Raw genomic sequence first — 25,597 nt, 5'->3', positions numbered from 1 at the left:
ATTGCGCCCAGGTAGAGCACGTTATTCACATTGCGCCCAGGTAAAGCACGTTATACACACTGCGCCAGGTAGAAGGGCAGAGAGATAGGGGTGTGAGGAGGTAACACTGGGCTGAGTTGGGGAGGGGAATCAGTGTGTCTGGACTGACATGGGGGTTCTAGATGGGAGGGGCAGTGAGAAAACACAGTGGGCTTGTTGGGGAGGGAAGGTGGAAACACTGGGCTGGCAGGGTCAGTAATGGTGGGGGGACACTGGGCTGGCAGAGTCAGTAATGGTGGGGGGACACTGGGCTGGCAGACACGGTTAAGGCAGCATTAGCCTGCTGCTGTTCAGTTTCTGTCCGGTCCGCACACTGGCTCAGCACAGCACTAACACCCCTTCCCTGTGTCCCTACATCCTCAGACCCCAGCTAAATTACCTCTGCACTGGCAGCTCTGTGCAGATATCTGTTCCCAGGTGGCGGGTCCGGCTTGCTTCATCACTCTGCCAGGTGATGTCATCTAGCAGCGGCTCCGGCACCTCCCGTATCATCAGTGATCTTGCGTCGCGGACTGACCCCCCCCCCCTCTCCCCGCCCGTGGACTAGTGCAGTTAGGGAGAAGTTGACAAGTGTGAAGCCCCGGAGCGCCGCGCTGCTACTTCCCGTGGCTTGACGATAACGGCTCCGTCCCTCATTCCTATCATTAGCGTGTTACCAGCTCCCGGCACCGCCATATTCCCGCCCAGCAGCAGCTGCCACCTGACACACTTCTGACCAATAACGTCAGAGAAAAGTCAGAGAGCAATTCCAACGGAGCGCGTCCCCGGGGACCCGCCCATTTTTAAAAAGTGAGTCCCCAGTCCTCATTTTGGGGTAAAAAACGCGCTATAGCGCGTTTTTGCGATCACTGGAGCTGTGAGGGAAAAGTGGCGCCAGTGTGCTGAGGGATATAGCCCCGCCCCTTTTTCGGCGGACTTCTCCCGCTTTTTTATGGATACCTGGCAGGGGTATTTTACACATATATAGCCTCTAGGACTATATTATGTGTGTTTTTTGCCAGCAAGGTGTCTAATATTGCTGCTCAGGGCGCCCCCCCCCCCAGCGCCCTGCACCCATCAGTGACCGGAGTGTGAGGTGTGCATGAGGAGCAATGGCGCACAGCTGCAGTGCTGTGCGCTACCTTGTTGAACACCGAAGTCTTCTGCCGCCGATTTTCCGGACCATCTTCTTGCTTCTGGCTCTGTAAGGGGGACGGCGGCGCGGCTCCGGGACCGGACGACCGAGGCTGGGCCTGTGTTCGATCCCTCTGGAGCTAATGGTGTCCAGTAGCCTAAGAAGCCCAAGCTAGCTGCAAGCAGGTAGGTTCGCTTCTTCTCCCCTTAGTCCCTCGTAGCAGTGAGTCTGTTGCCAGCAGATCTCACTGAAAATAAAAAACCTAAAATATACTTTCTTTTTCTAGAAGCTCAGGAGAGCCCCTAGTGTGCATCCAGCTCAGCCGGGCACAAGATTCTAACTGAGGTCTGGAGGAGGGTCATAGAGGGAGGAGCCAGTGCACACCAGGTAGTCCTAAAGCTTTCTTTAGTTGTGCCCAGTCTCCTGCAGAGCCGCTATTCCCCATGGTCCTTACGGAGTCCCAGCATCCACTTAGGACGTCAGAGAAACTATCTGTAATTCTGTATCCAGAATCATACCCAAGAACGACAGCAGTGTTGTCGGAATCAACTGTGATTTTGGCAAGTTTAGGAGCCAACCATGTTGTTGCAGAATTGTCAGGGAGCGCGTAACATTTTTCAGTAATTGCTCCTTGGATCCCGCCTTTATCAGGAGATCGTCCAAGTACGGGATAATTGTGACCCCCTGCTCGCGCAGGAGAACCATCATTTCCGCCATAACCTTGGTGAAAATCCTCGGAGCCGTGGACAGACCAAACGGCAACGTTTGAAATTGGTAATGACAATCCTGAACAGCAAGCCTCAGATAAGCCTGATGTGGAGGATATATGGGGACGTGTAAGTAAGCATCCTTTATGTCTACCGACACCATAAAATCCCCCTCCTCCAGACTGGAGATCACTGCTCGGAGAGATTCCATCTTGAATTCCATCCGGCTTCGGGACCACGAACAGGCTCGAATAAAAGCCTTACCCCTGTTGTGAAGGGGGTACCGTGACAATGACTTGATTTTGACACAGCTTTAGTATTGCAGCGCATACTACCTCCCTTTCTGGAAGAGAAGCTGGCAAGGACGATTTGAAAAATAGGTGAGGGGGCACATCTTGAGACTCCAATTTGTACTCTTGGGCTACTATTTCTAATACCCAAGGATCCAGGGACGAGTGAACCCAGACCTGACTGAAGAGTTGGAGACGTGCCCCCACCGGTGCGGACTCCCGCAGAGGATTCCCAGCGTCATGCAGTGGATTTGGCAGAAGCCGGGTTGGACTTCTGCTCTTGGGAACTTGCCACAGCCTGTGACCTTTTTCCCCTTCCTCTTCCTCTTGTAGCAAGGAAGGAAGACCCTCGTCCTTTTTTGTATTTATTGGGCCGAAAGGACTGCATCTGATACTGTGGCGTTTTCTTTTGTTGTGCAGGAACATAAGGTAGGAACGATGACTTACCCGCGGTAGCCGTAGATACCAGGTCAGTGAGGCCATCACCAAACAAGACACTTCCGTTAAACGGCAGAGACTCCATAGTCTTCCTAGAGTCAGCATCAGCATTCCATTGAAGAATCCACAATGCTCTTCTAGCCGAGACTGCCATGGCATTGGCCCTTGATCCCAAAAGGCCAATATCCCTCGCAGCTTCCTTTAGATAGGCTGCAGCGTCCCTGATATGACCCAGTGTCAAAAGCACGCTATATCTGTCCAGGGAATCTATATCAGATGACAAGTTATCTGCCCACTTTTCAATAGCGCTACTCACCCATGCCGATGCAACGGCAGGCCTGAGCAGCGTACCTGTAGTGACATAAATGGATTTTAGTGTATTTTCCTGCTTACGATCCGCAGGATCCTTTAGGGCTGCCATGTCAGGAGACGGAAGCGCCACCTTTTTGGACAGATGCGATAGAGCTTTGTCCACTGTGGCGGTTGACTCCCACTTTTCCCTGTCCCCAGAGGGGAACGGATATGCCACTAGAATTCTCTTGGGAATCTGTAACTTCTTGTCAGGATTTTCCCAAGCTTTTTCAAAAAGAGCGTTCAGTTCATGAGAGGGAGGAAACGTCACCTCCGGTTTCTTTCCCTTAAACATGCAGACCCTTGTATCAGGAACAGCAGAGTCTTCCGTGATATGTAATATGTCTTTTATCGCCACAATCATGTACTGAATGCTCTTAGCCAGTTTAGGATTCAATCTGGCATCACTAAAGTCGACACTGGAATCAGAGTCCGTGCCGGTATCTGTATCTGCTATCTGGGTAAATGAACGCTTCTGTGACCCCAAGGGGGTCTGAACCTGCGACAATGCATCCTCCATGGATTTTCTCCATGTCTGGTTCTGAGACTCAGATTTATTTAATCTCTTATTCAACCGAGCCACATTTGCATTCAAAACACTCAACATATTTACCGAATCAGCCGTCGGCGGTGCCGACACGGTCACTCCCACAGTCTTTTCTGTCCCCACTCCAGCCTCCTCCTGGGAAGAGCACTCAGCCTCAGACATGTCGACACACGCGTACCGACACCCACACTGGGGCTACAGGGGACAGACCCACAGCAAAGTCTGTTAGAGAAACACAGAGGGAATTTTGCCAGCTTACAACCCAGCGCCTATCGCGGTAATGAAACAATTAACATAATGCCTCAGACCTGTTAACGCTTTTACTAATAAAGCAGCACCAAAATACTGCCCCCCCCCCCTGTTTTGCACCCTGTTACTTGTACAGCAGTGTAGGAGGTCAGGACCAGCGTCTCTGCAGCTCTGTGAAGAGAAAATGGTGCTGATTAGAGATGTGAGAGCTAAGCCACGCCCCCTTAATGGCACGCTTCAGCCCTGCTAGTTTTCAAATCTTTATACTGGCGGGGGTCCGGTTTTAGTGCCCAGGCACTGTAAGCCTCTTTTGCCAGTCTATTTATTGAGGTTTCATGCTGCCCAGGGCGCCCCCCCCCCCACACACACACACGCGCTGCACCCTGTAGTGCCGCTGTGTGTGTGGGAGCATGGCGCGCAGCGCGGCTGCTACGCTGGACCTCAAAGACACTGAAGTCTTCTGCCATAACTGAAGTCTTCTGATCTTCTTTTACTCACCCGTCTTCTGACTTCTGGCTCTGCAATGGTGTCCAGTAGCCTAAGAAGCAGAGCCTTGAAACTCACAGAAGTAGGTCTGCTTCTCTCCCCACTGCGGAAATCGCTATTTGACGATTTCCGCACTTCCGCATGTCATGCAATTGCAGTCTTAGTCCTGGCAGAGGGCGGGGATATGGTGTCCCTGTGGCGTTTTAGGGCGGCAGGGTCTGGACAACGGAGGGGTATACGCATCAGGCTGCAGCAGCTGCGTGTAACGTCACAAGGCTGCCCGGTGGCTGCCTTCGCAGCCAGGCTGCATAGGCAGGGGGTAACCTTTAATATGCGGCCACATCCCTGTATAGCGACGCGCTCGCATTTAACTGGGGTGGGGGGGGTGCTTTGCGGCCTTGCCCTAGTTTTGCTTTTTGTCGAATACAACTAATGCTGAATTAAGCCCTTGTGGCTGCTTTTCCTCACATTCAAGTTTCCAGTGTGTTTATTCATAAATATATAGTTAGGTCCTTATATATATTTGGACACCGACAACATTATCAACATTTTGGCTCTGTAATCCACCACAATTGATTTGAAATTTAGCAATGGAGATGCAATTTAAGTTCTAAGGGGGTTATTCAGGTGTGTTAGCAAACCATAAAAGCACACTAATGGGCAAAACCATGTGGCACTGCAGATTGGATGTAATATGTGCAAAGAGATTTAGATTTTGGTGGGTTATGTTGGTTCTGTGCATGGTAAATATTGGCTGCTTAATTTTTACACTGCAATTTAGATTTCAGTTTGAACACACCCCACCCAAATTTAAATCTCTCTGCACGTTACATCTGCCCTACCTGCAGTGCAATATGGTTTTGCCCATTAGTGTGCTTTTTGGTTTGCCAACAAACCTGAATAAAGCCCTAAGTTTGGACCCATAACCATCACCAAATACTGGTTTCCTCCTTTGTTATGCTTTTGCCAGGTCTTTATAGCAGATGTCTTCAGTTGTTGTTTGTCTTTCTACCATCAGTACAGCCTTCAACAAATAAAATGCATGATCGATCAGGTTAAGATTAGGTGACTGACTCCGCTATTGCAGAATATTCCACGTTTTTGCCTTTAAAAACTCCTGGGTTGCTCTCCCTTATGTTTTTGGTCATTGTCCATCTGTACTGACTTGAGAAGCACCGTTCAATCTACATTTCAAAATTTGACTTAATATAAGCAGACCATATATCTCTATACACTTCAGAATCAATCCAGCTGCTTTTGTCATGTCACCAATAAACACTAGTGACCCAGTGCCATTAGAAGTCATGCAGGAACATGCCATTATACTGCCTCCTCCGTTTTTTGCAGAAGATGTGGAATGCTTTGGATCATGAGCCATTCCAAGCCTTCTCCATACTTTCTGTAGGGACGCCCAATTTAATATCGAATGGGCATGATTAAGGTAATTAGGCAATGTACAGTATATTGTATTGTGGAAAATGTATTAGACTGCCAACTGGTTGAAACGTAATTACTTTGGTGGGACACAGCTTGTTTACAATACCGTCCAGTGTTGTCACATCTCCTTTGATGCGGAGAAAATAGGATTTTGGTACTTACCAGATAAATCCTTTTCTTTGAATCCATACGGGGCACTGGAGTACTCTTGGGATATGGACGGTGCATTAGCAGGGAAGGCACATTTAAATATTTAAATGTGTAACCTCCTCTTCCCTCCTTCATACTCCCAAGAACCTCAGTGTTTTTTTACTGAGCCGTATAGGAGCGACAGAGAGGTGAACAATGGAGAATTACATATAACATTATAAAATAACGGACAACAACAAAGTTGACACCTACAATAATGGACAACTAGAAAGTTGACACGATAATAGATCATCTCTATAACATCAGAATTTAGATATTCTCTATAACATGAAAAAAAAATTGAAAAAGAAGAAAGACTTTTGTGGATGCACTCTTATAGATATTAGTAGTAGAAATCAGTGACATTTAAAACATACCTTTATTCTAATCATCTAAAATAAACAGTGTATCCAAACAAAGAAATTTTAAGACAAACAACGTACAACATTTAGATTAAAACACACATGGGCATACGTCCGATGTTTTGTGGTCTCATATAGATCCAACTAAACTGGATCTGTGGACACTGCTGCTTCACCTATGCACTCTATAATTATCAAAGACCTCTGGTCAGTACAATAAAACTCACGTCAGTTTTATAACCAAGATACAACAGACGATTGGTCTGTATTTCAGAACTTACATCAATTCATAGAGAGCATTAAGCAGTAATACTATTGTTAATTCCAAAACGGAGGCAAACACCCCGGTAATGTTACCAGCCTATATTAAGGTAGAAAAAACAAGTTAACAGTGATTCTGCTGTCAGCGTTAGACATTGGGTAATCCTCAAAGTAGTATTCTACTGTACTCGGTATTCCCAGGGGGTCTCCCACCCTAGTACTGACCAAGCCCACTCCTGCCTGGCTTCCAAGTTCAAATGGCATTCGGCGTATTCCAGTGTGGTATGAAGGTTGAATATTGTGTATCGCACCTCCCAGTGAATCACTGATGAGAGATCACTTGAAAAATATAAACTGATATGAATGCAGTCAGAAGGAACAATAGGTGGATCTGCTGCCAGCGTTAGGCGGGGTTAAGAAAATGACCTCCGAATCACTGCTGAGAGTCCACGAACCAAAGAAGGAGAAGAAAAAAATAAAAAAGAAGGAGAGGAAGGAGAAGGAGAAAAGAAAGAACGCAGATGAGAAGAAATGGAAGAGGAAAAATGCAACAATTGTATTCCACGTGTTTCACCCCTGTTTGGGTGGATTTGGTTGTATTGCAAATAGATAATATTATGCCATCAGCTGGTTAAATATACTTTTGAAAAAATCTGTGTCTTTATACAACTGTACTTGCTTAGAAATCTATACAATTGTGAACCATGAGCTTAAGAAAGCGCCAAGAAATTGCTTTTAAATATTAACACTAATATTCCAATTGATCCATATGTCTCAATGAATACAAAATCTAATTGATATTGTGAGATTATTGTTAGCTTACAGGATTGCGCTGGTGGTTACACACATTGCCCACTATACATATATATATGAGCTAGGATGTTAAGAGGTAGTCTAATTACATGCCATTATATATCTGTTATAAGTACTGAGGCTCAGAGATAAATACCAAATATTCTCTAAGAGTACAGATGCAAAAATTGCGACTGTTTATAATAACAAAATCTGCAGTCTAGCTACTATTTAGGCTTAAATGCAAACAGTTATAATACCAATAGTTGCCCAGTCTAGCTACTGTTCCAAAATGAAAAAGTTATAGTGACAAATATTTGCACAATCTAGCTACTGTTGCAACTTAGATGATAGCAATTTTAGTAGCAATATTTAGCAACTGTTACAACTTAGATAGAATCAATTAGACAATTTGTTCTCAGTGGAGTTAACAAATTAAACACAATTCATATATTTGATACCAGCCTCCTATTAACACAAATCTCTGCTAATGCTGTCCCTAAAAACAATGCAGCTCAATTTTAGGCTCACTTGATAATAACGTGCCTTAGTTAACCGAGACTAGTGCCCACTTTGATCTACAAAAGCGACATCTATACTCAACCACTGCAGGCCGTGTGATAGTAAAAAATTAAAGACAAATTACAGGTCCTGATTATTAAGAGTGACAATACTTATACCAACAGCCGTCGGGGAGTAGAAGTCAAAAGTCCCAGATCGGGAGCGGTGGATGGCACTGACAAACTGTCCGGCGTGCGGTAAACCACAAACCCTGTGGTCGAACAGCTGTCTATACTACAGCGGCTGGCAATCAGGAGCGGATGCAGAGTGGAGTCCCGGAGCTGGAAACAACAAACAGGCACTGCAGCGGCAATGCTACGGGATGGCTCCAGCCAAGCAGGAGGACTGGTCTATGAGTCCCGTAGGAGTACGTCGGCGAGCAGCAGCGGGACGGGCCATGGTGTACGGAAGACCGGTTTCGCCCACCAACGGGGCTTGCTCACTTCCGTATGTGTGGGGCGTTGCTGGTTAGAATATAAAGTAGTTGATTCATGACGTATAAGACGTCTCTTGTCTAATTACTATGTGCTCATTAATTAAGCTCAATTCATCATAAATAAGCGAAACGGTATAAGCCGCTGATTGAATCAAACACATACACATTAAGTAAAAAGAAATAGTAAGGAAAATAAAAATGAAGATAAATATAAAATATAACAAAAGGGCAACAATATTGCGAATGATCATAGGAATGGGAGTTCAGAATGGAAACTCAGACATATCGCCTTGTTACTTATTAAGGCATATGGGTCATAGACCCAATTAGTTGCAAGTGTCCACAGATCGAATTAAATATGATCCTGTGCTCCCATGCATGCACCTTCACATACATGTATGCAGGATCACATACACACTCTCATGCATGTACACCAAAGCATGTGCCTGCACATGTGTATATACGTCTGGGCAGGATTTCCTTATTGTTTGACATCAGAATAGCTAGCTCATAAAAAATTATCAATCATATTTAATGTCGGTGGTAAGTGGCTCTGAAGTTCTATTATTGTGAGCAGGTTCTTATATTATTGTGTCAATGGTGGATGGCTCTAAAGTACTATCATTGTGAGCAGGTTCTTATATTCATCCTCCATAATTCACCCGCAATTTAGGGAACCAGTTTGCCCGGGCCATATACTAGGACTAAAATATATAAGTGAAGTGAAAGAAAAAGGATATCGCTAGTGATGTGTTACTGATACGTGTGTGAAAATAAAACTATTGAGGAATATGTGATAAATAAACAAACACAAAGAAAGTGATGTATAACACACCAATTATATTGTAGCGCCTATATACTCCTTCTATAGGCGTTTTATTACTAGTACTAACAGCACGTGATGAATAAAAGAATAGACGTGGCCTATATATGTAGGCACTATAACCTTATATTATTAGTGTGTGGAGAGTAAGTGATTGTGACACGTTAAATGTGATGCAAATGGTAATGAGTGCACCTATTATGGGTGCATGAAGTGACCTCCTATCGTGAAAAAAAGGATACACTTTAATGTACCAGCGAGTAAATTACAATCGTGCAAAAACATAAAACGAAGAAGGAGGTCATTTTCTTACCCCCGCCTAACGCTGGCAGCAGATTCACCTATTGTTCCTTCTGACTGCATTGATCTCAGTTTATATTTTTCAAGTGATCTCTCATCAGTGATTCACTGGAAGGTGCAATACACAATATTCTACTTTCATACCACACTGGAATACGCCCAATACCATTTGAACTTGGAAGCCAGGCAGGAGTGGGCTTGGTCAGTACTAGGGTGGGAGACCCCCTGGGAATACAGAGTACAGTAGAATACTACTTTGAGGATTACCCAGTGTCTAACGCTGACAGCAGAATCACTGTTAACTTGTTTTTTCTACCTTAATATAGCCTGGTAACATTACCGGGGTATTTGCCTCAGTCTTGGAATTAACGATAGTATTACTGCTTAATACGTTTGGAATCCTATTTAGGGATATATTACCATGGTACAGCTCTCTATGAATTGATGTAAGTTCTGAAATACAGACCAATCGTCTGTTGTATCTTGGTTATAAAACTGACGTGAGTTTTATTGTACTGACCAGAGGTCTTTGATAATTATAGAGTGCATAGGCGAAGCAGCAGTGTCCACAGATCCAGTTTAGTTGGATCTATATGAGACCACAAAACATTGGACGTATGCCCATGTGTGTTTTAATCTAAATGTTGTACGTTGTTTGTCTTAAAATTTCTTTGTTTGGATACACTGTTTATTTTAGATGATTAGAATAAAGGTATGTTTTAAATCTCACTGATTTCTACTACTAATATCTATAAGAGTGCACCCACAAAAGAGTATTTCTTCTTTTTCAAAAATTTGTTCATGTAACTGTATTGTTTGACTTCGGGTGCACCACCAGAATTGATAAATTATGAGTTCTTCTCATTGATTCAATATTTCTGGTTATTTATTATCTCATCAATTTGCTAGTGCGGAATCATTCTTTTGGCGTTTCACATAATCTCTATATCATCAGAATTTAGATGGTGATAACGTGTTACCATAAGGTTTCCTGAACTTCCCACAAACTAGTGAAAAACTGCTCTGGGTGGGCGTCCAGTGCCCCCTATGGATTCAAAGAAAAGGATTTATCTGGTAAGTACCAAAATCCTATTTTCTTTTTCATCCACTAGGGGCCATTGGAGTACTCTTGGGACGTACCAAAGTTTCCCCCTTGGGCGGGTGAGCTTTTTGGCACCTGTAACACTAAACGGCCAAAGGTAGAAGCTGATGCCGTAAACGTATCAAACTTGTAAAAGCGCATAAACATGTGCACTGATGACCATGTAGCCGTACGGCATCGTAGAAGCTGCACAACCTGCTACCGATGAAGTTCCCACAGAACCTGTGGAATGAACTGAAACTAATGTAGGCTGTTGTAGCCTAGCATAAAAATAAGCTTGACGTACAGTCAGCTTACTCCATCCGTCCAAGGTCTGCTTGGAAGCTGTCCAACGCATCTTGCCTTCCTCATAGAGAAACAACAATGTATCCGTGTTACCAACTGTTGTTGTTAGGCTTACATAAACGCGTATTGTGCGTACCACATCCAAGGTAGTTGGAGTTCCTGTATGTTCAGATAATACCTGAACTACGATTGGTTAACTGATGTGAAAAGAAGATACTAACTCAGGTAGGAAAAACGGAATTGCCGAAATTCGGCTCTAGGATGATAAAATCTTAAATACGATGGCTTGCAAAACAAGGCAGCCAATTGTGAAACACGCCTTGCCGAAGCTACGGCTAGGAGAAACACTGTTTCTTAAGGTATACATTCAACTTCCCCGTGTTATAAGGGTTCTAAATTAGAACTGTTCGAAATTTTACAACAGATTGAAGTTTCCTGGCGCTAAAGGCGGTATAAATGGAGGGACGATACCTTGCAGAAAAGAGTAAACTGTTGGCAAAAGGACCAAACGCTTTTGAAAGTAAATTGACAAGGCAGAGACCTGCCCCTTAGTGTAGGTAAATGTAGTCCTCCATCTCACCTAGTCTGTAACAACAGCAAAAGACGAGAAAACCTGAAGGAAGTCAGCCACTTCTGAACTTCACACCAGCCTATATAAGCTTGCCAAATACTGACATTGAGCTGCTGTAATTGGCTTTCTAGGGCGTAACATGGTTGTATCACTGATTTTGGAATGCCCTCTCGTCTTGAGAGAGACGGTTTCAACCGCCACCCTGTCAAACTCTGCCGCGCTAAATCAGGCTAATGGAATGGACCCTGTTGTATTAGGTCTGGCCGTAGCGGCAGCGACCACAGATGGCCCGAGAGTAAACCGCGGCAATCCGAAGGCCCATTAGGTACCACTAGCATGACTGGTGTGGACTGTCGTTTGATCCGCCTCCTCCAGAAAAGAATCGGCGTAAAAGGTGGAACAGATACCCGAGGGTGTATTGCCACGCTATTGTGAGATCATCCACTGCCACTGCCTTTGGATTTCTTGATGTGAACACCTATCGGGTGTTTGATGTTAGCGAGAAGCCATTAGATCCAGTTGTGGGTAACTGCACCTCTGGACTAACATCTATAACACCTCTGAATTTACCCTCAAACCTATGGATGAAAATCCTGAAGGTTTGAGAAACTGTATTTTGAGTAGTCGACTACTGGAATGAAAACTGCCGACAAAATCACCTGATGAGGCTCGACACAAATTAGGATGCAAACACTTCTCACATAGCCATGTGACGTCAAGTCCCTACTTGTTTGGTGAATTATGCGACTGCCGTCGCGGTGCTGACTGGACCTGAATCACCTGAGACTGGAGCATGTGAACTTCCTGTCACCGTGTACTGTGCATTGACTTGAGTTCTAGGACATTTATTGTCCGTAATCTTTCCAGGTGTGAAAGACTATGTAGGACTACTACCCCCCAACCTCTGAGATTTGCGTCCGACAACTGAATAAGGCAAGTCTAGACTCGCACCAATCCCCCCGTTGAGATTGATTTATGTGGTGCCATGAGAATAGCGATACTCTGGCCCTTAGATATAAGCGCACTATCTAACAAATCTGTAGACCAAGATCTGACCACTGTGCGAGAAGATTAATTTGAAGAGATCGTGAATGTCACTTCCGAAGTAGAGTGCTTTTAAAGACGCCCCTATGTTTCCTAACAGGCGCATGCACAAGTGAACCAAGACTTCCTGTGGATCAAGCACAAACTGTACTAGAGAACTAAAACTTTGTGCTTTTTGTTTCTTAGGGATTTAATTCCTTGACACAAAACCCGGCTTGATTTGTAGAAGTTGTCAATGCAATCGTGCTGAACTAGCACGTTGTACGTTAGTAATGTATTTTGAAGGAGCATTTGTTGAGCCGGAGCTTTGATGAGAAGGCCATCTAAGCACAGAACCATGATCACTACCCGGGATCTGAGAATAACTATTATCACAGATATCACCGTTGTGACTACCCGAGGCGCTGTGAGAGACCAAACAGTAGTGCTTGAAAGTAATAAAGGTTTTGTTGTACTGCAAACGTTTAAGTATGGCTGATGTGGTGGCCAAAATTTGAATGCGTAAGTACACATCCTTGAGATTCAGTGAGAATACGAATTCTGTGGTTGAAAACTTGCAATCACTGACTGCATGAATTCTATCTTAAATAAGTAGTAAGTCACGTATTGATTGAGCCTCTTTAGGTTTAATATGGATTATGACCAAGCCGTTCGGCTGTGGTACTACAAAACAAATTGTAATAACCTTCAATCTACGAGAGACTGAGTAGCGGTCTACAGAAGTGCCTTTGTGTCTTCTGACCCAGGCAGGCTTATGTTGGATGTTGCCTTGACAAATCACCGCAAAAGGCGATAGACAATGGAACTCTATGTTGTAATGTTTTGAACACTAAATTGTGTATCCACAGATCTGTGGATTTCTGTAATAATGTCAAATGAAACATCAGAAGATTTGCTTGCACAAAAGAAGAAATGAGACAATTAAAAGCTCGCTGTGCCATTGGCTTGTCAGCAGCCTTTGTGTCCGAACGACGGTTAGTGGTTTTTGAAAACCACGTCTTCAACCACGTGTAGTCGTGTAGTGAGTTGTAGGACAGCCTTGAAAGGACTGAGGGTAAAAGATTTGAACCCTGGTGTAGTGTTTGCCTTGTAAGAACTGATGTGGCAATGGCCGTAAACAGACTTTCCCGCCAGAGCGTGAGAACTTAATCTTCCTAATTTAGGAGTAAATAACATATTGCCGCATAAGGCAACGTTTCTATTGAATCTGCCCCTGTGTAGGCAAAGTGTCTGTCAACCACAAAGATTGACGCTGAACTCAGAGAACTAACCTGGCTGACATCTATAGCAGACATGCGTAAATCCTCAGCCAATCTACCAATGTGAGTAACAAGCCGTAGAAACTGTTCTGAGGACAGATCTGGCTACCAACTCCGTAGCCTATGCCACTCTAACGTCGTTACCCCAAACCCCAACTACCGCATATACATTGCCTTTAGTATAGCTTGAATGTCCTCTGTGACGGGTCATTAAGAGTAGTTGCAGGTGGGACCTGAAAAGTTTTGACACCAAGAAAAGATGTCATAGACTCTGCTATAGAGAATGGCTTAACAACAGAATTAGAACAATGAAACACACAGACCCGCAGAGGTTCTCGCTGTGTTCTACCTGATAAAAACGCCAGCATTTGAAAAAGGTTCCTTAATGTCATTAAAATTCAGAACCTTTCGCTGGACTGAAGAGGTTATGACTGGCTGGGCTATGAATAACTTCACTATGTGACTTGTGGCCTTGTGTGTGTGTAGATATAAGGTCTGGCATTGAATCGTCTGACTGCAACACAGCCGATGTTAGCACGCGACCCCCGATGGCTACTGTTAGTGCAAGACTTGGACTTAGTTAATATACATTTAGATGTAGCCGCCCAAATAGGATCAGGGTAGATGTCCGTATGCGGACTGGTATTCCCACTGTGCACGTGGATTCTCTTAGATAACACTTAAGTAAAATGTGCATAAACTAGAAGAGTATTGCAGCTGACACACACTAATCTGTGACCGAATTCGTAACACCACCCCTGCTCCTCTAGTGGGGAAGTGTTGTAGGAAAGTAGCAAATTCCTGGACAACGAAGCAGGAAGTTGAGTTAAAATCGTGTCCTGCCATGTGCTTTCACCATATGTTAAGTAGAAGACCCCATTATCAAATTACAGTAATGTTAGTCACCACAGACCCTGTATAACTGTAATAATGCTCATATGCATACATTACATATTACAACATATATACGCAATATATACATATGTAATATACCTCCTATGTATATATGCCATATTACAACATCTACATGTAATAAACCCCCATGCATACATACATATGTAATAAATCCCCATGCATATATACATATGTAATAAGTCCCCCTGCATATACACGTGATAAGTCCCCATACATATATTACATAATACAACATATACATGCAATACATGTATATATAAAAACGAGATACTCTCGTTGTGCTGCGGGTATAATCCTCCACCACGGTCTCCCGCAATCTCCCCCTCTGCAGCTGTAGTGCTCCCTCCTCTCCCACTGATCATAGCTAGCAGGGAGCCAGAGAACCAGAAGTCCAGTGGCGGCAGCCTGTCTGTCCTCGGCTGGGCTGAGTAGCGGGAGCACACTTTGATCAGTGCGCGACCGCTGTATGTATAACGGCGTCCAGCCTTGCGTGGGCAGCCAGCGGGGCGAGCATGGGACGCCGTCCGCGGCTCATTAGACGGGCGCCCAGCGGGGGAAAGAGGGGGAGCAGTGAGGGGAGCGACGGGGAGCAGCAGTGGCTGGGCTGTGACCAGGGGGGAGAGTATCGCGAGGCCAGCGGCGGAATGACCCATAGACCACGCTCCCTGCACCTGCTGTGTGCTGGGAGAGGCATGTGTCTGTGAGCGTGCGGTACTGGGTGCCGGGAGCGCACTGACCTTGCAGTAGCTGTGGAAGCTACCGAATGCAGCCCCATCCTCGCTGCTTCTCCTGGCGGCAGCAGCGCTGTAAGCGCCTGTAGTGAATAAAAAAATTACTCCTCTGAAAACTCCTCCACACCAGCGGCCATAGCACGCCTGGCTGGAGGTGATGGCCGCTCAATCCCGGACCCTCACTTCTCTGTAAGTGGGGGAGGGATCGTATGCTGCCTGGCTGACACGGCCGTGCTTCTCCTGCAAGCACCCACGTGTCAGCAGCGGCTGGAGGCAGTGCAATCCCAGACCCACACTTCTTAATAAGTGGGGAAGGGATTGCCTGTAAAGAAAAAGAAAAAATTAAAATAAAATGGAGCTCTTGAGCTTATGATGTGCTTCCCTGAGGCACATAAAAAAACACTGAGGTTCTTGGGAGTATGGAGGAGGGAAGAGGAGGTTACACATTTAAATATTTAAATGTGCCTTCCCTGCTAATGCACCGTCCATATCCCAAGAGTACTCCAGTGACCCCTAGTGGATGAAAAAGAAAAGAGTTTGTTTGGAGAACCCCTCAGAGACACTTCGGCCGGAAAGTTGTGAACTGGTCTTCCAGAAGCATGTTGAAAAAAAAAAAAAAAACTAGTCCAGATCGCCAAGCATTAAACAGCAATAGAGAAAAGAGCATCAAGCCTCCTGCTTGAATGACCCTGGGACCTCATAGCATAATCTAACACTCACTCCATTTTGGCTTTCCCCTATTTTATTTCTTGAAATTGTGCTTACTTGTGTGACTATTAAAACTATTAGAATCTTGTAACCTTTTTTTGTAACTATAAGTTTGAAGATATTCTTGAATTAAATACCATCATTTTAGTTCTGGTTCTGTGTTTTCTGACCCAAGACTCCAAGCAGCCCATGTTACCTATTTTTTAAGTTTAAATAACTGTGTGTGAGAGTGATAGGTGAAACTTGCCCTGGGCGTGTCTCAAAAAATCACTTCAGTTAATGGCAGTAACCATGTTGATTAACCACACATGCTGAGGTAATCAGAAAGTGTCACAGGTGGCGATTTTCAAATTGGTGTATCTGGAGGATTGGCGTTCTGAGAGTTGTAACACTTTTTTACTTCCAAACATTCTGGTACAGGTTGATCTTCATTTCATCTGTCCAGAAAAAATAAGAATTTACTCACCGGTAATTCTATTTCTCGTAGTCCGTAGTGGATGCTGGGGACTCCGTAAGGACCATGGGGAATAGATGGCTCCGCAGGAGACTGGGCACATCTAAAGAAAGATTTAGGACTATCTGGTGTGCACTGGCTCCTCCCCCTATGACCCTCCTCCAAGCCTCAGTTAGGACACTGTGCCCGGAAGAGCTGACACAATAAGGAAGGATTTTGAATCCCGGGTAAGACTCATACCAGCCACACCAATCACACCGTATAACTCGTGATAGGAACCCCGGATAACAGTATGATAACAACGGAGCCTCTGAACAGATGGCTCGCAATAACAACCCGATTTGTGTAACAATAACTATTTACAAGTATTGCAGACAATCCGCACTTGGGATGGGCGCCCAGCATCCACTACGGACTACGAGAAATAGAATTACCGGTGAGTAAATTCTTATTTTCTCTGACGTCCTAGTGGATGCTGGGGACTCCGTAAGGACCATGGGGATTATACCAAAGCTCCCAAACGGGCGGGAGAGTGCGGATGACTCTGCAACACCGAATGAGAGAACTCCAGGTCCTCCTCAGCCAGGGTATCAAATTTGTAGAATTTTGCAAACGTGTTTGCCCCTGACCAAGTAGCAGCTCGGCAAAGTTGTAAAGCCGAGACCCCTCGGGCAGCCGCCCAAGATGAGCCCACCTTCCTTGTGGAATGGGCTTTTACAGATTTAGGCTGCGGTAGTCCCACCGCAGAATGCGCCAGCTGAATAGTGCTACAAATCCAGCGCGCGATAGTTTGCTTAGAAGCAGGAGCACCCAGTTTGTTGGGTGCATACAGGATAAACAGCGAGTCAGTTTTCCTGACTCCAGCCGTCCTGGAAACATAAATTTTCAGGGCCCTGACTACGTCCAGTAACTTGGAATCCTCCAAGTTCCTAGTAGCCGCAGGCACCACAATAGGCTGGTTCAAGTGAAACGCTGATACCACCTTCGGGAGAAACTGAGGACGAGTCCTCAACTCTGCCCTATCCATATGGAAAATCAGATAAGGGCTTTTATATGACAAAGCCGCCAATTCTGACACACGCCTGGCCGAAGCCAGGGCCAACAGCATGACCACTTTCCACGTGAGATATTTCAAATCCACAGTCTTAAGTGGTTCAAACCAATGTGATTTCAGGAACTCCAAAACCACATTGAGATCCCAAGGTGCCACTGGGGGCACAAAAGGAGGCTGAATATGCAGAACTCCTTTGACAAAAGTCTGAACTTCAGGCAGTGAAGCCAGTTCTTTCTGGAAGAAAATCGACAGGGCCGAAATCTGGACCTTAATGGACCCCAATTTGAGGCCCCTGCTTGCAGGAAATGCAGGAATCGACCCAGTTGAAATTCCTCCGTTGGGGCCTTCCTGGCCTCACACCAAGCAACATATTTCCGCCAAATGCGGTGATAATGTTTTGCGGTGACATCCTTCCTTGCTTTGATCAGGGTAGGGATGACTTCCTCCGGAATGCCCTTTTCCTTCAGGATCCGGTGTTCAACCGCCATGCCGTCAAACGTAGCCGCGGTAAGTCTTGGAACAGACATGGCCCCTGCTGCAGCAGGTCTTGTCTGAGCGGCAGAGGCCAAGGGTCGTTCTGAAAGCATCTCTTGAAGTTCCGGGTACCAAGCTCTTCTTGGCCAGTCCGGAACCACAAGTATAGTTTTCACTCCTCGCCTTCGTATTATTCTCAGTACCTTGGGAATGAGAGGCAGAGGAGGAAACACATAAACCGACTGGTACACCCACGGTGTTACTAGAGCGTCCACAGCGATCGCCTGAGGGTCCCTTGACCTGGCGCAATATCTTTTTAGCTTTTTGTGGAGGCGGGACGCCATCATGTCCACCTGTGGTCTTTCCCAACGGTTTACCAGCATTTGGAAGACTTCTGGATGAAGTCCCCATTCTCCCGGGTGGAGGTCGTGTCTGCTGAGGAAGTCTGCTTCCCAGTTGTCCACTCCCGGAATGAACACTGCTGTCAGTGCTAATACATGATTTTCCGCCCATCGGAGAATCCTTGTGGCTTCTGCCATTGCCCTCCTGCTTCTTGTGCCACCCTGTCTGTTTACATGGGCGACCGCCGTGATGTTGTCTGATTGGATCAGTACCGGTTGGTTCTGAAGCAGGGGCCTTGCTTGGCTTAGGGCATTGTAAATGGCCCTTAGCTCCAGAATATTTATGTGAAGCGAAATCTCCTGATTTGACCACAGTCCTTGGAAATTTCTTCCCTGTGTGACTGCACCCCAGCCCCGAAGGCTGGCATCCGTGGTCACCAGGACCCAGTCCTGTATTCCGAATCTGCGGCTCTCTAGTAGATGAGCCCTCTGCAGCCACCACAGCAGCGACACCCTGGTCCTTGCCGACAGGGTTATCCGCTGTTGCATCTGGAGATGGGACCCGGACCATTTGTCCAACAGGTCCCACTGGAAAATCCTTGCGTGGAACCTTCCGAGTGGAATTGCTTCGTACGAAGCTACCATTTTTCTTAGGACTCGTGTGCATTGATGAACCGACACCTGTCCCGGTTTTAGGAGGTCTCTGACTAGAGATGACAACTCCTCGGCTTTTTCCACTGGAAGAAACACTTTTTTCTAGTCTGTGTCCAGAATCATTCCCAGGAACAGAAGACGTGTCGTCGGGACCAGCTGTGACTTTGGAATATTGAGAATCCAGCCGTGCTGTTGTAGCACTTCCCGAGAAAGTGCTACCCCCACTACCAACTGTTCCTTGGACCTCGCCTTTATCAGGAGATCGTCCAAGTACGGGATAATTAAAACTCCCTTCTTGCGAAGGAGTATCATTATTTCGGCCATTACCTTGGTAAAGACCCTCGGTGCCGTGGATAACCCAAACGGCAGCTTCTGGAACTGATAGTGACAGTCCTGTACCACAAATCTGAGTTACTCCTGGTGAGGAGGGTAAATGGGGACATGCAGGTAGGCATCCTTGATGTCCAGAGAGACCATGTAATCCCCCTCGTCCAGGCTCGCAATAACCGCCCAGAGCGATTCCATCTTGAACTTGAACTTTCTGATATACGTGTTCAAGGATTTTAAATTTAAGATGGGTCTCACCGAACCGTCCGGTTTCGGTACCACAAACATTGTGGAATAGTAACCCTTTCCTTGCTGAAGGAGGGGTACCTTGACAATCACTTGCTGTGAATACAGTTTTCGGATAGCCACCAACACTGCCTCCCTGGCAGAGGGAGTTGCTGGTAAGGCAGATTTTAGAAAATGGCGGGGGGGGGGGGGGGGGGACGTCTCGAATTCCAGCCTGTACCCCTGAGATACTACTTGAAGGATCCAGGGATCCACCTGTGAGAGAGCCCACTGTGTGCTGAAATTTCTGAGACGGGCCCCCACCGTACCCGGGTCCGCCTGTGAAGCCCCAGCGTCATGCTGTGGACTTACCGGACGCGGGGGAGGACTTTTGCTCTTGGGAACTGGCTGTATGCTGCAGCTTTTTCCCTCTACCTTTGCCTCTCGGCAGAAAGGATGCGCCTCGAGCCCTCTTGTGTTTATGGGGCCGAAAGGACTGTACTTGATAATACGGTGCTTTCTTTTGCTGTGGGGTAGCCTGTGGCAAAAATGTCGATTTCCCAGCCGTAGCTGTGGAAACGAGGTCTGAAAGACCATCCCCAAACAGTTCCACCCCCTTATAAGGCAAAACTTGTATATATAGCTTTTAGGGTAGCCTCCTGCTTTCTATCAGCAGGATCCTTTAGGGCGGCCGTATCCTGAGACGGTAGTGCCACCTGTTTTGATAAACGTGTAAGCGCTTTATCTACCCTAGGGGATGTTTCCCAACGTGACCTATCCTCTGGCGGGAAAGGGTACGCTGCCAATAACCGTTTAGAAATTATCAATTTCTTATCGGGGGAAGTCCAGGCTTCCTCACACAGCTCATTTAATTCCTCAGATGCATGAAAAACTACTGGTAGTTTTTTCTCACCGAACATAATACCCTTTTTTGTGGTACCTGGGGTACTATCAGAAATGTGTAATACATTTTTCATTGCCTCAATCATGTAACGGGTGGACCTATTGGAGGGTACACTAGTCTCATCGTCGTCGACACTGGAGTCGGTATCCGTGTCGACATCTGTGTCTGCCATCTGAGGTAGCGGGCGTTTTAAAGCCCCTGATGACATTTGAGACGCTGGAACAGTCACAAGCTGAGTAGCCGGCTGTCCTATGTCGTCAAACCTTTTATGTAAAGAGCTGACACTGTCACGTAATTCCTTCCATAAGTCCATCCACACAGGTGTCGACCCCTCAGGGGGTGACAACACATTTACAGGCATTTGCTCTGCCTCCACATCATTTTCCTCATCATACATGTCGACACAGCGGTACCGACACACAGCACACACACAGGGAATGCTCTGACAGAGGACAGGACCCCACAAAGCCCTTTGGGGAGACAGAGGGAGAGTATGCCAGCACACACCAGAGCGCTATATAACAGAGGGATATCACTATACAGAGTGTTTTCCCCTATAGCTGCTTGTATTATATATATACTGCGCCTAAATTTAGTGCCCCCCCCTCTCTTTTTTACCCTTTCTGTAGTGCAGGACTGCAGGGGAGAGCCAGGGAGCGATCCTTCCAGCGGAGCTGTGAGGGAAAATGGCGCCAGTGTGCTGAGGGAGATGGCTCCGCCCCTTTTTCGGCGGGCTTTCTCACGCTTTTTGTGTTATTCTGGCAGGGGTAATTTACACCTATATAGCCTCTGGGGCTATATATGGTGTCAGTTTTGCCAGCCAAGGTGTTAATATTGCTGCTCAGGGCGCCTCCCCCCAGCGCCCTGCACCCATCAGTGACCGAAGTGTGTGGTGTGCATGAGGAGCAATGGCGCACAGCTGCAGTGCTGTGCGCTACCTTGGAGAAGACAGAAGTCTTCAGCCGCCGATTTTCCGGACCTTCTTGCTTCTGGCTCTGTAAGGGGGACGTCGGCGCGGCTCCGGGAACGGACGACGAGGTCGGGTCCTGTGTGCGATCCCTCTGGAGCTAATGGTGTCCAGTAGCCTAAGAAGCCCAAGCTACCACCACTTAGGTAGGTTCGCTTCTTCTCCCCTTAGTCCCTCGCTGCAGTGAGCCTGTTGCCAGCAGGTCTCGCGGTAAAATAAAAAAACCTAAACTATACTTTCTTTCTAGGAGCTCAGGAGAGCCCCTAGTGTGCATCCAGCTCGGCCGGGCATAGAAATCTAACTGAGGCTTGGAGGAGGGTCATAGGGGGAGGAGCCAGTGCACACCAGATAGTCCTAAATCTTTCTTTAGATGTGCCCAGTCTCCTGCGGAGCCGTCTATTCCCCATGGTCCTTACGGAGTCCCCAGCATCCACTAGGACATCAGAGAAATACAGTTTCAGAACTGGGCTGGCTTTTTTTAGATTTTTTTTTTTTGTAAAGTCTAGTTTGGCCTTTTTGAGGCTTATGAATGGTTTGCACCCTGTGGTAAACCATCTGTATTTGATTTTGTGAAGTCTTCTCTTTATGGGAGACTTGGATAATAACATCTCTACCTCCTAGAAAGTGTTGGCTGGATGTGGTGAAGTGTCAACAAGAGTGTCAAGTCCAGCAGAATGCAATGGGGAGGAAGACATACATTTTACTAACCCCAATAAAACCCACCAACATTTAATTCAAATTTTTGATGTTCTAATGGACTATTTGAACCCCAAACTAGTAATAACTCTCTTCATGAGTATATGGTTTTCATCTAGCGTTATGTATATAGTAGCGGCATGTTTAGAAAAAAATCGAGATCTATATATGTAAAGAAACAAGCGCTAATAGGTAACTTAAAATGAGTCAGGACAAACATATAGAGAAAAACAGTATAATATTTAAGCTCTTTTCTGATCAATTTTGTTTTGTGGGATTCAACAGCAAAAACATGGATGCGTTGGTGGTATAGCGCTATCCCTGTCTTACCCTAACCAGCAGTGTCCCTTCTCCGCCCGGTACGAGCACTGTAGTGAGCGGCGGTTAGCAAGCCGCGGCGCTGGGTGATGACGTCACCGGCTGTACGGAATTGGTGGAGGGAGTCCCGGTGCTGGGAAGATGGTCTCGTGTTGTTGCTCTTTGTCTTACTAGCGCATTTCGCACCACTGCGGGTGCTTTATCGAAGATATAAGTCCAGATCCCAAGTATCTATTTACATAGTATAAAAAACTTTATTGATGACCGGAAGAACTGGCCGGAAGTCAGTTAAAAAAGCGGGAATCATATGTTCATCCCTTTAATGATTCTTCTAATCTTTTTAGTGTGCTTTTTCGAATATTTAAAATATAAAAAAATATATCTTAAAAATAGTTTGGCTTGATGACTCATTGGTTACCTGATGAAATTATATGTTATATATGTTTATAAAACTATAAAATCACTCCAATATCAATATATTATATATATATATATATATATATATATATATTCAGACCATGTGGTTCTAATGTTTGCATTTGGTAGATCCATTTTGTTTCCTGCTTCTTCAAAGCTGTCACAATATCCTTATTTCTCCAGTTTCCTTGGCCTTTTTGTATTCTCATAAATGTCATGCCAGATGGATTTTTATTGTGATATTTTAGAAAGTGTGCTGATACACTGTGTGATTCAAGTCCACGTTTAATATTGTATATGTGCTCTGATATCTGTGTTCTCAATTTTCTTTTTTGTCTGTCCAGTGTACTGTCTGCCACAAGGGCATTCTAACAAGTATATTATGTTTTCCATATTTCATGAAACCAAGTTCATAATTTTATGCTGTTTTTTGGTCTGATTGGATTTGAACATCTCTATACGTCGAGTGTCAAGTTTATAATTTTTGTAACCCTTGCACTCTAAACAATAGTCTGCGGTGTATTGTCTTCTTTCTCTTTTATGTAACTCTTTGTTAATTCATTCTTTAGGTTACTTGCCTTTCTGTAAATCATTGTCGGTTTTTTTGGTAGTGATGATTTGAGTGTTTCATCCAGATTAAGTATGTGCCAATGTTGATTTAGAATTTTTTCTATTTCCTTGTAATTACCTGTATATTGAGTTATAAAACGTATTCCTTGTTCTTGGCTTGTTGGTAATGTTTCTTTATATTTCAACAATTCCTTGCGTGGGATTTTAGCAATTCTATCGATTTCCTTTTGCGGAGAGGGGACACTGCTGGTAGGGTAAGACAGGGATAGCGCTATTCCACCAATGCATCCGTGTTTTTGCTGCTGAATCCCACAAAACAAAAACGATCAGAAAAGAGCTTAAACATTATACTGTTTTTCTCTATATGTTTGTTTGTCCTGACTCATTTTAAGTTACCTATTAGCGCTTGTTTCTTTACATATATAACTCTCTTCATGAGAACAATTTATTTAAAAGGTTAAATATGTTCTGCTTATGGTCAAATGGTCTCTCAGATGTCATGAGAAACTGTATGTTACATTGTGCATAATGAGATATAAAAACACAACAAAAAAAGTGCATCATGCTATGAATATTGTAATTTAATGGTGACAGCAGCAAAGAATATGTCAAAGTTATAACAAAAGTGGCCTGAATGAATGACTTTTACAAGACGCTCACACTCCCCACAGGTCCCAGTCATTGCTATGTGACCGGGACATCAGGGCACTTCTTCCCAGTGGCTTCCCTGTGTTTGCTAGGTGACCAGTCTGCTAGGAATTCTGGGATGCAGGAGGCAGTGGGAGACGTGCAGCACTCCAGCTGCTCAATATTCGTTATTCAAAGGGGGCTTAGCTGCTGGGGGTCTATCTTACAGTCAAGTCCAGCCATGCCCTGCTAGTTATAATTCTGGAAGCGAGATCCTGGTTCTACTTCAGTTGGTTCCTGTAAGTTATCCTGTATTCCTGGCTTGTTGTCATCATCTGTCAGAGTCCTGTTTGGCTGGAGCCACAAACTTCAGCCTATCCTGTACACATGGCCTGCTGATATCTGCCAGAGTCCTACACAACTGGCGCCGCAACCTTCAGCTAATCCTGTATCATTGGCCTGTTGTTTTCTGCCAGAGTCCTGTATGGCTGAAGCAGCAACCTTCAGCAATAAGTCTGCATTCCTGGCTGGTTGTCATCTGCCAGAACCTCGTATGGATGGCACCACAACTTCCTATCTCTAATTTGTATTCCTGTCCGGCTATCATCTGCTAGAATCTTATAAAAGGTCTGTTGCGGTCTATCGTAACAACTCCATCCACACAGTGCATGTATACCATCTGCACAGTGCCTCGTCAGCCCTAGCTGTGTTTCTTACCCTGCTCAGACCTCATCCTCCAAGCTCCTGTGTGTCCTTGCTCTCAGTTAATCACCAGACGGTGATCCAGTTGTCTCCAGTCTATTGGGTGAGCCCTTAGTGCTGTAGGTTTTAAGTCCAGAGGGCCCCCTAAGTACCAGTGTGTATCAAGCACTAAGAGAACAGCGAGGGGTTGTTATTGGCAGAAGACCCTCTTGAGGGCTCTAGGAGTCTCACACCAGTAGTACTGGAGTTCTATAACAATAACATACAAATTACCTTTTAAATAGAGCGGGTCTGAGTAAAAAGATAGGGAACTGCTGTCTCCATCATTACCATTCCTATCCTTGGTGCCAAAGAAAAATCTGAAATCACCTACTCTGTGTGCGCTCACTTTTGAATAGTGTCAATTCTGTCTCCACACACATCCTACATGCAAATGTTCAGATGCTGCACAGTTAAGGCAGGTACACACTAGACAATTTTGAACCAATCAAGATTCCCTTGAAATTTCCCCAAATGCAGAATGAACGATATAGAGCAAACACACTGAATGATGTAGTGAACAATATCGTTCAGTGACGTCACCCCTCCCATCACTGAACATGCAGTCATGAAAGATATAGCCTAAATTGGATTGCATGTTCAGTTGATAAATATAAACGATGCACAATTATATTTCTATATTGCATACCATCCACTTAAATCGTCTAGTGCAGTGATGGGGAACCTTTGGCACACCAGCTGTTGTTGAACTATATATCCCAGCATGCCCTGCTACAGTATTGCTATTTGGCCATGCTAAAATGGTAGCAGGGCATGCTGGGATGTATATATAGTTCAACAACAGCTGGAGTGCCAAAGGTTCCCCATTAT

The 25,597-nt window shown here is 45.3% G+C and overlaps 1 protein-coding gene across 4 annotated transcripts in view; it reads right to left on the bottom strand.

Annotated features, from left to right (window-relative positions):
• Nucleotides 1-25,597, bottom strand: part of LOC134980836 (zinc finger protein 41-like) — a 437,261-nt gene that overhangs the window by 166,109 nt on the left and 245,555 nt on the right. The gene's annotated exons all lie outside the window — the stretch shown is intronic.

This window comes from Pseudophryne corroboree, chromosome 12 (assembly GCF_028390025.1).
Source record: "Pseudophryne corroboree isolate aPseCor3 chromosome 12, aPseCor3.hap2, whole genome shotgun sequence".
NCBI lineage: Eukaryota > Metazoa > Chordata > Amphibia > Anura > Myobatrachidae > Pseudophryne > Pseudophryne corroboree.
This window is presented reverse-complemented; position numbering and strand designations above follow the sequence as displayed.